Source organism: Phoca vitulina, unplaced genomic scaffold, assembly GCF_004348235.1.
Source record: "Phoca vitulina isolate PV1807 unplaced genomic scaffold, GSC_HSeal_1.0 scaffold84, whole genome shotgun sequence".
Taxonomy (NCBI): Eukaryota; Metazoa; Chordata; class Mammalia; order Carnivora; family Phocidae; genus Phoca; species Phoca vitulina.
In genome coordinates this window covers 2,996,122-3,010,740 of record NW_022589787.1, presented here as the reverse complement: position 1 = coordinate 3,010,740, position 14,619 = coordinate 2,996,122, and positions in this window count along the sequence as shown.

Sequence of the window (14,619 nt, the reverse complement as noted above, 5' to 3'; positions counted from 1 at the left end):
AACAGAATATCGCAGGCAGTTGGTTTTGAGGTACGAAGCGGAGAGCTGTGAATCTGCCAGCAGGTATCAGAGGACAAAGGGCAGCGGGAGGGAGCCTGGCCGTGGGGATCCTACACCGCCAGTGAGTGACAGCCTCGTGGACGGGCACAGACTCGCAGACCGGTAGCGTCGGGGAAAGGACTTTAGGGCAGCCCCCGGGGTGGAAAACCAGAGTGGTGACCCTGTGAACTGCAGCCCCCCACCCCCCGATGGAAACCCAGAGCTGTGGAGTCACGTGCAGGTGAACTGCAGTCCCTGGGACAGATACCCGGAGCAGCGGAGTCACACACACCCCGCGAACTGGAAGCGGCTGGCGGTTTTAGAAGCACAAAGGGCAGAGAAGTGCCCCAACCTGGAGGCAGGACTGGGAGCGCTGCGGAGGGGCGCACAACCCAGGCCGCTGCAGTTTATAGCAGCACGGATGGAAACGGAGACAGTGTGGCCTGGAGGGCTCACTGAAGAACAGACTGTGGTCTCTCTGCTCTGAGGCAGAGGGTTGGAAATGGTCTCTTCTGCTCTGGCTTGCGGAAGAGACACGGAAAGCCACCAGGGAAAGGCATCAGAGAACAAAAGCCCCAAAGACTGATTCCCACTGAGCCCATCCCCCGCCACAGGGATGCAAGGCAACTCCGCCCAAACAGGGTTGCCTGAGTAACAGCGCGGCAGGCCCCTCTTGCAGAAGACAGGCTGGGAAAACAAGAGGCCATCAACCCTAAGGTCCCAAGAAAACAGGTGTATCTTGCTTGGGTTCTGGTCAATAATTTGGACTCTATACATTCCCTCAAACACCCATCAACAGAATGACTAGGAGGAGGAGCCCCCCAAACAGAAAAGACTCAGAGATTATGACTTATGCTGCAGATTTACAAATGGATGCAGGTATAACCAAGATGTCAGAGATGGAATTCAGGATAGCAATTGTGAAGACAATGGCTAGAATGGAGAAATCAATTAATAGCAACATAGAGTCTCTAAGGGCAGAAATAAAAGGGGAATTGGCAGAACTTAAAAATGCTATCAGTGAGATCCAATCCAATCTAGATAATCTAACAGCTAGGGTAACTGAGACAGAAGAGAGAATAAGCAACCTGGAAGATAATATAATAGATAAAAAGGGAAAAGAGGAGGTCAGAGAAAAATAACTCAGAATCCATGAAAATAGAATCAGAGAAATAAGTGACACCATGAAGCGTTCCAATGTCAGAATAATTGGAATCCCGGAGGGAGTGGAGAGAGAGAGAGGACTAGAAGATGTATTTGAGCAAATCGTAGCTGAGAACTTCCCTAATCTGGGGAATGAAACAAACATTCAAGTCCTAGAGGCAGAGAGGACCCCTCCTAAGATCAAGGAAAACAGGCCAACACCCCAGCATGTAATAGTAAAACTTGCAAATCTTAGAACCAAGGAAACCATCTTAAGGGCAGTTAGGGGGAAGAGATTCCTTACGTACAGAGGGAGGAACATCAGAATAACGTCAGACCTATCCACAGAGACCTGGCAAGCCAGAAAGGCCTGGCAAGACATATTCAGGGTACTAAATGAGAAGAACATGCAGCCAAGAATACTTTATCTGGCAAGGCTTTCATTTAGAATGGATGGAGAGATGCAGAGTTTCCATGACCGGCAGAAGCTGAAAGAATATGTGACCACTAAGCCGGCCCTGCAAGAAATATTAAGGGGGGTTCTATAAAAGGAGAAAGACCCCAAGAGTGATCTACAACAGAAATTTACAGGGACAATCTATAAAAACAACGTCTTCACAGGCAACATGATGACAATTAATTCATATCTTTCAATAATCACTCTCAACGTGAATGGCCTAAACGCTCCCATAAAATGGCACAGGGTTGCAGATTGGATAAAAAGACAGGACCCATCCATATGCTGTCTACAAGAGACTCATTTTGAACCTAAAGATACATCCAGACTGAAAGTGAAGGGATGGAGATCCATCTTCCATGCCGACGGACCTCAAAAGAAAGCTGGGGTAGCAATTCTTACATCAGACAAATTAGATTTTAAACGAAAGTCTGTAATAAGAGACACAGAAGGACACGATATCATTCTTAAAGGGTCTATCCAACAAGAAGATCTAACAATTGTAAATATCTATGCCCCCAACATGGGAGCAGCCATCTATATAAGCCAACTGTTAACCAAAATAAAGAGTCATATTGATAACAATACGTTGATTGTAGGAGACCTCAATACTCCACTCTCAGCAATGGACAGATCATCTAAGCAGAAAATCAACAAGGAAACAAGAGCTTTGAATGATACATTGGATCAGATGGACCTCATAGATATTTACAGAACATTCCACCCTAAAACAACAGAATACTCATTCCTCTTGAATGCACATGGAATTTTCTCCAGAATAGACCATATACTGGGTCACAAATCAGGTCTCAACCGATACCAAAAGATTGAGATTATTCCCTGCATATTCTCAGACCACAATGCTCTAAAACTGGAACTCAATCCCAAGAAAAAATTTGGCAGAAATTCAAACACTTGGAAGCTAAAGACCACTCTGCTCAAGAATGTTTGGGTCAACCAAGAAATCAAAGAAGAACTTAAACAATTCATGGAAATCAATGAGAATGAAAACACATCGGTCCAAAACCTATGGGATACTGCAAAGGCAGTCCTAAGGGGGAAATACATAGCCATCCAAGCCTCACTCAAAAAAATAGAAAAATCCCGAATTCACCAACTAACACTACACCTTAAAGAACTAGAGAAAAAGCAACAAACGATGCCTAAGCCACACATTAGAAGAGAAATAATTAAAATTAGAGCAGAAATCAATGAATTAGAAACCAGAAACACAGTAGATCAGATCAATGAAACTAGAAGTTGGTTCTTTGAAAGAATTAATAAGATCGATAAACCACTGGCCAGACTTATCCAAAAGAAAAGAGAAAGGACCCAAATTAATAAAATTATGAATGAAAGGAGAGAGATCATGACTAACACCAAGGAAATAGAAACAATTATTAGAAATTATTATCAACAACTATATGCCAATAAACTGAGCAATCTGGATGAAATGGAGGCCTTCCTGGAAACCTATAAGCTGCCAAGACTGAAACAGGAAGAAATCGACAACCTGAATAGGCCAATAGTAATGAAATTGAAGCAGTGATCAAAAACCTCCCAAAAAACAAGAGTCCAGGGCCTGATGGATTCCCTGGGGAATTCTACCAAACATTCAAAGAAGAAAGAATACCTATTCTTCTGAAGCTGTTTCAAAAAATAGAAACAGAAGGAAAACTTCTAAACTCATTCTATGAGGCCAGCATTACCTTAATCCCCAAACCAGACAAAGACCCCATCAAAAAGGAGAATTTCAGACCGATATCCCTGATGAACATGGATTCCAAAATCCTCAACAAAATCCTAGCTAATAGGATCCAACAATACATTAAAAGGATCATCCACCACGACCAAGTGGGATTTATCCCCGGGATGCAAGGGTGGTTCAACATTCTCAAATCAATCAATGTGATAGAACACATTAATAAGAGGAGGGAGAAGAACCATATGGTCCTCTCAGTTGATGCAGAAAAAGCATTTGACAAAATACAACATCCTTTCCTGATTAAAACTCTCCAGAGTATAAGGATAGAGGGAATATTCCTCAAGTTCATAAAATCCATCTACAAAAAACCCACAGCGAATATCATCCTCAATGGGGAAAAGCTGAGAGCCTTTCCCTTAAGATCAGGAACACGTCAAGAGTGCCCACTCTCACCACTGTTGTTCAACATAGTACTAGAAGTCCTAGCAACAGCAATCAGACAACAAAAAGAAATAAAACATATTCAAATTGGCAAAGAAGAAGTCAAACTCTCTCTTTTCACAGACGACATGATACTTTATGTGGAAAACCCAAAAGACTCCACCCCCAAATTACTAGAAGTCATACAGCAATTCAGTAATGTGGCAGGATACAAAATCAATGCACAGAAATCAGTTGCTTTCTTATACACTAACAATGCAACTGTAGAAAGAGAAATTAGAGAAACAATTCCATTTACAATAGCACCAAAAACCATAAGATACCTCGGAATAAACCTAACCAAAGAGGTAAAGGGTCTATACTCTAGGAACTACAGAACACTATGAAAGAAATTGAAGAAGACACAAAAAGATGGAAAAATGTTTGATGCTCATGGATCGGAAGAATAAACATTGTTAAAATGTCTATGCTACCCAGAACAATCTATACCTTCAATGCCATCCCGATCAAAATTCCAATGACATTTTTCAAAGTGCTGGAACAAACAATCCTACAATTTGTATGGAATCAGAAAAGTCCCCGAATTGCCAAGGAAATGTTGAAAAAGAAAAACAAAGCTGGGGGCATCACATTGCCCGATTTCAAGCTATATTACAAAGCTGTGATCACCAAGACAGCATGGTACTGGCACAAAAACAGGCATACAGACCAATGGAACAGAATAGAGAACCCAGACTGGGGGTGCCTGAGTGCAACAGAGCTCCCAGGTATCAGAGCAGGGAAGCTGGCTGCAAAGATAGAGCCAAGGAGTGGGCTCTCAGCTCAGGGTTGCAATAAACCATGATCCACAGCACAGTCCAGCCACTATTCTTTGAGCAGGGTTTGGAGACTCCACATGGGCTTGAGTGCCAGAGATAGAAATGCTTGGTCACAGGCTGGGTGAGCACAGAATGTGGCGAGACCAGGGAGACAGGAATGATTGACTGCCTTTCTCTGAGGGCTCACTGAGGAGCAGGGCCCTGAGCTCTCAGCTCCTCTGGGGTCAGAGATTGGGAGGCCACCATTTTCATTCTTGTCCTCCAAATCTGTACGGAAAGTTTCAGGGAACAAAAGCTACCGAGAGCAAATGGGAGCAGATTACTTAGCCTCGCCCCTGGCAAGGGTGGTTCAATTACACCTCAGACAAAGACACTCACCTCAAAAAAAAAGAACAAGAGGCAGTACTGACTGCCAGGGATCTAATCAATACAGACATTAGTAAGACGTTGGAACTAGAGTTCAGGATGATGATTATAAAGATACTAGCTGGGCTTGAAAAAAGGATAGAAGATACTAGAGAATCCCTTTCTGGAGAATTAAAAGAACTAAAATCTAACCAAGTCAAAATCAAAAAGGCTATTAATGAAGTGCAATCAAAAATGGAAGCTCTAACTGCTACAATAAATGAGGCAGAAGAGAGAATTAGCGATATAGAAGACAAAATGATGGAGAATAAAAAAGCTGAGAAAAAGAGAGATAAACAACTACTGGATCACGAGGGCAGAAATCGAGAGATAAGTGATACCATAAGGTGAAACAACATTAGAATAATTGGGATCCCAGAAGAAGAAGAAAGAGATTGAGGGGCAGAAGGTATATTGGAGCAAATTCTAGCAGAGAACATCCCTAATTTGGGGAAGGAAACAGGCATCAAAATCCAGGAGGCAGAGAACCCCCCCTCAAAATCAATAAAAATAGTCAATACTCTAACATCTAATAATAAAACTTACAGGTCTCAGAGACAAAGAGAAAATCCTGAAAGCAGCTCATGAGAAGAGGTCTGTAACCTACAATGGTAGAAACATTAGATTGGCAGCAGACCTATCCACAGAGACCTGGCAGGCCAAAAAGGACTGGCAGGATATATTCAGAGCACTAAACGAGAAAAATATGCAGCCAAGAATACTATAACCAGCTAGGGTGTCATTGAAAATAGAAGGAGAGATAAAAAGCTTCCAGGACAAACAAAAACTAAAAGAATTTACAAACATGAAACCAGCCCTACAAGAAATATTGAAAGGGGTCCTCTAAGCAAAGAGAGAGCCTAAAAGTAACATAGACAAGAAAGGAATAGAGACAATATACAGTAACAGTCACCTTACAGGCAATACAATGGCACTAAAGTCCTATCTTTCAATAGTGACCCTGAATGTAAATGGGCTAAATGCCCCAATCAAAAGACACAGGCTATCAGATTGGATTAAAAAACAAGACCCCTTGATATGCTGTCTGCAAGAGATTCATTTTAGACCAAGAGACACCTCCAGATTGGAAGTGAAGGGGTGGAAAATAATTTACCATGCTAATGGACATCAAAAGAAAGCTGGGGTGGCAATCCTTATATCAGACAAATTAGATTTTACACCAATACTATAATAAGAGATGAGGAAGGACACTATATCATACCTAAAGGGTCTATCCAACAAGATCTAACAACTGTAAATATCTATGCCCTAACACGGGAGCAGCCAATTATATAAGCCAGGTAATAACAAAATCAAAGAGAAACATTGACAACAATACAATAATAGTATGGGATTTTAACACCCCCCTCACTGAAATGGACAGATCGTCTAAGCAAAAGATCTACAAGGAAATAAAGGTTTTAGATGATACATGGACCAGATGGACTTCACAGATGTATTCAGAACATTCCATCCCAAAGCAACAGAATACACATTCTTCTCTAGTGCCCATGGAACATTCTCCAGAATAGATCACATCCTGGGTCACAAATCAGGTCTCAACCAGTACCAAAAGATTGGGATCATTCTCTACATATTTTCGGACCACAGTGCTTTGAAACTAGAACTCAATCACAAGAGGAAAGTAGGAAAGAACTCAAATACATGGAAGTTAAAGAGCATCCTACTAAAGAATGAGTGGGTCAACCAGGAAATTAAAGAAGAATTTTAAAAATTCATGGAAACCAATGAAAATGAAAACACAACCATTCAAAATCTTTGGAATGCAGCAAAGGCAGTCCTAAGAGGAAAGTATATAGCAATACAAGCCTTTCTCAAGAAACAAGAAAGGTCTCAAACACACAACCTAACCCTACACCTAAAGGAGCTGGAAAAAGAACAGCAAATAAAGCCTAAGTTCAGCAAGAGAAGAGAAATAATAAAGATCAGAGCAGAAATCAATGAAATAGAAACCAAAAGAACAGTAGAACAGATCAATGAAACTAGGAGTTAGTTCTTTGAATTAATAAGATTGATAAACCCTGGCCAGACTATCAAAAAGAAAAGAGAAATGACCCAAATAAATAAAATCATGAATGAAAGAGGGGAGATCACAACCAACACCAAAGAAATACAAACAATTATAAGAACATATTATGAGAAAATATATGTCAGGAATTAGGTAATCTGGAAGAAATGGATGCATTCCTAGAGATGTATAAACTACCAAAACTGAACCAAGAGGAAATAGAACCTGAACAGACCCATAACCACTAAGGAAATTGAAGCAGTCATCAAAAATCTCCCAACAAACAAAAGCCCAGGGCCAGATGGCTTCCAGGGGAATTCTACCAAACATTTCAAGAAGAATTAATACCTATTCTTCTGAAACTGTTCCAAAAAATAGAAATGGAAGGAAAACTTCCAAACTTGTTTTATGAGGCCAGCATTACCTTGATCCCAAAAGCAGACAAAGACTCCATCAAAAAGGAGAATTACAGACCAATATCCCTGATGAACATGGATGCAAAAGTTCTCACCAAAATACTAGCCAATAGGATCCAACAGTACATTAAAAGGATTATTCACCATGACCAAGTGGGATTTATTCTTGGGCTGCAAGTTTGGTTCAACAACCACAAATCAAACATTGTGATACAATACATTAATAAAAGAAAGAACAAGAATCATATGACCCTCTCAATAGATGCAGAAAGGGCATTTGACAAAGTATAGCATCCTTTCTTGATTAAAACTCTTCAGAGTATAAGGATAGAGGGTACATACCTCAATATCATAAAAGCCATCTATGAAAAACCCACAGCGAAGATCATCCTCAATGGGGAAAAACTGAGAGCTTTTCCTCTAAGGTCAGGAACACGGCAGGGATGTCCACTATCACCACTTCTATTCAACATAGTAGTAGAAGTCTTAGCCTCAGCAATCAGACAACAAAAAGAAATCAAAGGCATCCGAATTGGCAAAGAAGAAGTCAAACTCTCCCTCTTTGCAGATGATATGATACTTTATGTGGAAAACCCAAAAGACTCCACTCCAATACTGCTAGAACTCATACAGCAATTCAGTAAAGTGGCAGGATATAAAATCAATACACAAACATCAGTTGCATTTCTATACACACACAGCAAGACAGAAGAAAGAGAAATTAAAGAGTCGATCCCATTTACAATTGCATCCAAAACCATAAGATACCTAGGAATAAATCTAACCAAAGAGGCAAAGAATCTGTACTCAGAAAACTATAGAATACTTATGAAAGAAATTGAGGAAGACACAAAGAAATGAAAAAAAACTTTCCATGCTCATGGATTGGAAGAACAAATATTATGAAAATGTCTATGCTACCTAGAGCAATCTATACATTTAATGCAATCCCTATCAAAATACCATCAACTTTATTCAAAGAAATGGAAAAAATAATCCTAAAATTTTTTGGAACCAGATAAGACTCCAAATAGCCAAAGGAATGTTGAAAAAGAAAAGCAAAGCTGGTGGCATCACAATTCCAGACTTCAAGCTCTATTACAAAGCTTTAATCATCAAGACAGTATGGTACTGGCACAAAAACAGAGTCATAGATCAATGGAACAGAATAGAGAGTTCAGAAATGGACCCTCAACTCTATGGTCAACTAATCTTCGACAAAGCAGGAAAGAATGTCCAATGGAAAAAAGACAGTCTCTTCAACAAATGGTGTTGGGAAAATTAGACAACCACATGCAGAAGAATGAAACTGGACCATTACCTTACACCACATACGAAAATAGACTCCAAATGGTTGAAAGACCTAAATGTGAGATAGGAATCCATCAAAAACCTTGAGGAGATCACAGGCAGCAACCTCTTAAACCTCAGCCTCAGCAACTTCTTCTTAGAAACGTCGCCAGAGGCAAGGGAGGCAGGGCAAAATGAACTATTGGGACTTCATCAAAATAAAAAGCTTTTGCACAGCAAAGGAAACAGTCAACAAAACCAGAAGACGACTGACAGAATGGGAGAAGATATTTGCAAATGACATATCAGATAAAGGGCTAGTATCCAAAATCTATAAAGAACTTATGAAACTCAACACCCAAAGAACAAATGATCCAATCAAGAAATAGGCAGAGACATGAACAGACATTTCTGCAAGGAAGACATCCAAATGACCAAAAGACATATGAGAAAGTGCTTAACATCACTCGGCATCAGGGAAATCCAAATCAAAACCTCAATGAGATACCACCTCACACCAGTCAGAATGGCTAAAATTAACAAGTCAGGAAATGACAGATATTGGAAAGGATGTGGAGAAAGGGGAACTTTCCTACACTGCTGGTGGGAATGCAAGCTGGTGAAGCCATTCTGGAAAACATTTGGATATTCCTCAAAAAGTTGAAAATAGAGCTACCCTACGACCCAGCAATTGCACTACTGGGTGTTTAACCCAAAGATACAAATGTAGTGATCCAAACGGGCACCTGCACCCCAATGTTTATAGCAGCAATGTCCACAATAGCCAAACTATGGAAAGAACCTAGATGTCCAACAACAGATGAATGGTTAAAGAAGATGTGATTTATATATACAATGGAATATTATGCAGCCATCAAAAGGAATGAAATCTTGCCATTTGCAATGACGTGGATGGAACTAGATGGTATTATGCTGTGCGAAATAAGTCAATCAGAGAAAAACAAGTATCATATGATCTCACTGATATGGGGAATTTGAGAAACAAGACAAAGGATCATAGGGGAAGGGAGAGAAAAATGATACAAGATGAAACCAGAGAGGGAGACAAATCATAAGAGACTCTTAATCTCAGGAAACAAACTTAGGGTTGCTGGAGTGGAGGGGGTGGTGAGAGCAATGGGGTGGCTGGGTGATGGACATTGGGGAGGGTATGTACTATGGTGGGTGCTGTGAATTGGGTAAGATTGATGAATCACAGACCTGTACCCCTGAAACAAATAATACATTATATATTAAGAAAAAAAGAAGAAGAAGAAAAGAAAGCAAGGTGATGGATTAGATGAAGGAATTATTCAGCTGTAGAAATAAGATGTTGGTTGATACCTATTCATGGTATTTTTATTAAACACAATACAATTATAATACCAATTCCAAAGAAAGACCTGATATATACCCTTTTTTCTAGCTTTATTGATATATAATTGATATTAACTTTGTACTAGTCTAAGGTGTGCAACATGTTGATTTCACATATATAGCAAGATGAAGAACACTTTAGCACTAGTCAATATCTGTATCATGTCACATAATTTATCATTTCTTTTTTGTGGTGAGAATATTTTAAAATCTACTTTTAGCAACTTTCAAGTATATAATATAGTATTATTTACTATAATCACCATGCCGTACATTAGATCCCCAGAATTTATTCATTTTATAACTGGAAGTTTATACTCTTTGACCAACATCACCTCATTCCTCCCACCTCCCCACCCCCCCAGCCCTTGGTAAACACTATTCTACTCTCTGTTTCTATGAGTTCAACTTTTAAAAAATACCAAATATAACTGAGATAGTACAGCAGAAATCATACAGTAATTGTCTTTCTCTGTTTGTCTTATTTCGCTTAGTATAATGCCCTTAAGGTCTATCCATGTTGTAAATGGCGGGATGTCCTCCTTGTGGATTCTTGTGGTTGAATAATACCCTATTGCATAAATACATATATACTATGTTTTCTTTATCCACTCATCCATTGATAGACAGTTCAGTTGTTTCCATATCTTGGCTATTGTGAATAATGCTGCAATAAACATGGTGGTACATATATTTCTTTAAGATCCTGTTTTCACTTCCTTTGGGTATATTCCCAGAAGTGGAATTGCTGGCTCATATGTTAGTTCTATTTTTAATTTTCTGAGGAACCTCCAAACTGTTTTGCATGGTGGCTGCATCAATTTACATTCCCATCAAGAGTGCACAAGAGTTTCTTTTCTCCACATCCTTTTCAACACTTGTTATCCTGGTCATTTTGGTGATAACCATTCTATCTGTGCATCTAAGTTCATTAGGGATATTGGCCTGTAATTTTTTTCTGATACATATTCTTAAGGAACCTATGGCATGATAAGATAGGGAAGGTAAAAAAAAAAAAAATCTGATAATAATCAGAACATGGCAAGGATAGGAAGAAGGCAGCAGAGTAGGAGGACCCTAGGCTTCTCATCCCATGAATACAACTAGATAACCATGAAATCACCCTAAATACCTGAGAAATTGTCCTGAAGACTGGCAGAACAAACTCCACAACTAAAGATAGAGAGGAGGCCACATCAAAGAAGGTAGGAAGTGCAGAGACATGGTTTGGGAGAGAAATGGATTGTGACTGCTACAGTGGGTGGGGCAGTCACAGTCATAAAGAAAGGCAAGAGACAGATCAGCACTCAGGAGAGTGCACAGGGAAAAATGAATCCCCATAGAAATTGTCTTGGAAAGTGAGAGGAGCTTAATTTTGTGACTTCTGGCTAAAGAAAGCCTGGAATTTTAAAGATTATTGGGCTTGGCTGGGATACAGCCCAGAGGCATTGTGCTGCTCTTGGAGAGAAGACAGACAAACAATCCTCAGACACACAGCAAGGAGACAGTGATCTGAAGAGCACGTGAGGCATATAGTGGGGAGGTTATTCACTCATACTGGAGCACATTCCAGAGAGATTACATCCAAAAGAGATATCTCTGGGAAAAAGGAACTGGCAGGCATGTTTTCCTCCCACACGCTTCATCATAAGAACAGGGTCACCTGTGAGAACCAGTGCAGCATGGACATTTGCTACCTCACTTGCTTACACCAAACCACTACCCACTAACCAACCCCCACCACTGTGCTCCAGTGGAACCCCTACAGTCCCAGGATGATGGCCTCCTTCCCCCAGAAGCCCAGTCAAAACCCCTGCCAACATCATGTCTCCCAATGTAGGAGTTTTATGAAACCTCAGTCCCAGTGGCGGTGACAACAGGCCTAATTTCACAAACAGAGAAGAGCACATCTAGTTAAAACATGCCACATTCAGGTTAGGGACAAAACACTGCCCACAACAGGCAAAGGGAGCCTCTGCAGATGACTGGCCTGAAGGATAAAGCAACCACGACAAAACAGCAGAGCATATGCCACACACATCAGAGACACTCCTGGAAGTGGCAGGCCCTGGGAAGCAGGGGATACCTCACTGCAGGGCACTCCAGGACCTCATATTCTTAAGGCCATTACCCTCAAGAACAGGAGATATAGCTGACTTTCCTAACACAGAGAAACAGGCACAGAGACAAACAAAGTCAGGAGACAGGGAAATTTATCTCAAATGAAAGAATGGGACAAAGCCACGGCCAGAGATCTAAGCAAAACAGAAATAAGTCACATGCCTGATAGAGAATTTAAAATAATGAATGTAAGGATACTCACTAGACTTGAGAAAAGAGTGGAAGACATGAATGAGCCCCATATCACAGAGATAAGGAATAACATAGTAGAGATAAAGGGTGCAATAAATGAAATTAGAAACACACTTGGAATAAACAGCAGGATGGAAGAAGCAGAGGAAATAATTAGTGACCTAGAAGACAGAGAAATGGAAAGTAATTGGTTGAATGAGAGAAAAAGAAGTTATGAAAATGAGAATAGACTTAGAGGATGCAGTGTCTCCATCAAAGGTAATAATGTTCATAATTAAAGGAGTCTCAGAAGAAGAAGAGAGAGAAAAGGGGGCAGAAAATTTATTTGAAGAAATAATAGCTAAAAACATTTGTAATCTGGGGAAGGAAACAGATATCCATATCCAGGGGACACAGACAACTCCCATCAAAACCAACAAAAGCAGACATACACCAAGATATATTGTAATTAAATTGGCAAAATACTGTGATAAAGAAAAAAATCTTAAAAGCTGCAAGACAAAAGAAGACAGTAACTTATAAGGGAAACCCCATAAGGCTAGCTGCAGATCTGTCAACAGAAACATGGCAAGCCAGAAGGAAGTAGCATGATATATTCAACTTGCCAAAAAGGAAAAATCTGCAGCCAGGAATACTCTATCCAGCAAGGCTGTCATTCAGAATAGACAGAGAGATAAAGAGTTTCCCAGACAAAGAAAAACTAAAGGAGTTCATGACCACTAAACCAGCCCTGACAGAAATATTAAAGACAAATCTTTGGGTGGAAAGGATAGACCAAAAGTGATAGTATAACTTGGGAAACACAAAAGCAGTAAAAATGAATATTTCTGTAAAAAATCAGTCAAGGAACTAAAAAGAAAAAAGATGTACTCCTTAAACAGCCATCAACTTAACATAGATTGCTATATGCAGAAGATGTTATATGCAAACCTAATAATAACCATATATCAATATCTAGTAATAAATATGCAAAGAATAAAAAGAAAGAAATCCAAATATATCACTAAAGAAAATCAGCAAACCATGAAAGAAAGACAAGAAAAGATCAGAGAAAATCTTCAGAAACAACCACAAAATAAATTTTAAAATGACAATAAATATATATGTATCAATAATTACTTTGAATTTAAATGGACTAAATGCTCCAATCAAAAGACATAGGGTGACAAAATGGATTAAAAGAAAACCCCCACAAGATCCATCAGTATGCTGCCTTTAGACCAAAAGACACCGGCAAATTGAAAAAGACAGGATGGAGAAACACCCATTATGCAAATGGATGTCAAATGAAGCCAGAGGAGCAATACTTATATTGGACAAAATACATATTAAAACAAAGGCTGTAGCAAGAGACGAAGAAGGATACTATATAATAATAAAGGGGACAATCCAACAAGAATATATAACAATTGTAAACATTTATGCCCAGCATAGGAGCATTCAAATACATAAAACAGTTAATAACAAACATAAAGGAACTAATCATAAAAAAATTAATAATAATAATAAAATAATAGTAGGGTCTTTAACACCTCACTTACTTCAATGGACAGATCATCCACACAGAAAATCAAAAAAGAAAAAAATGGCTTTGAATGACATACTCAACGAGATGGACTTAACAGATATATTCAGAATATCCCATCCTAAAGCAGCAGAATACACATTCTTTTCAAGTGCACATGGAACATTCTCCAGAATAGATCACATATTACACCACAAAACAAGCCTCAACAAATACAGGAAGACCAAAATCATACCATGCATCTTTTCTGACCACAATGCTAGGAAACTAGAAGTCAACCACAAGAAAAAATCTGGAAACAGCACAAATACACGGAGGTTAAATAACATGCTACTAAACAATGAATAGTCAACCAACAAATCAAAGAAATAAAAAAATACATTGAAACAAATGAAAAAGAAAACACAATGATCTGAAACCTCTGGAATGTGGCAAAAGTGATTCTAAGAGTGAATTTTATAGTAATACAGGCCTCCTTCAAGAAGCAAGAAAAATCTCAAATAAAAACCTAACCTTACACCTAAAGGAACTAGAAAAAGAACAACAAACAAAACCTAAAAGCAGAAGAAGCAAGGAAATCATAAAGATTAGAGCAGAAATAAATAATACAGAAACTAAAAAAACCAGCAGTAGTCAATGAACCCAGGAGATGGATCTTTGA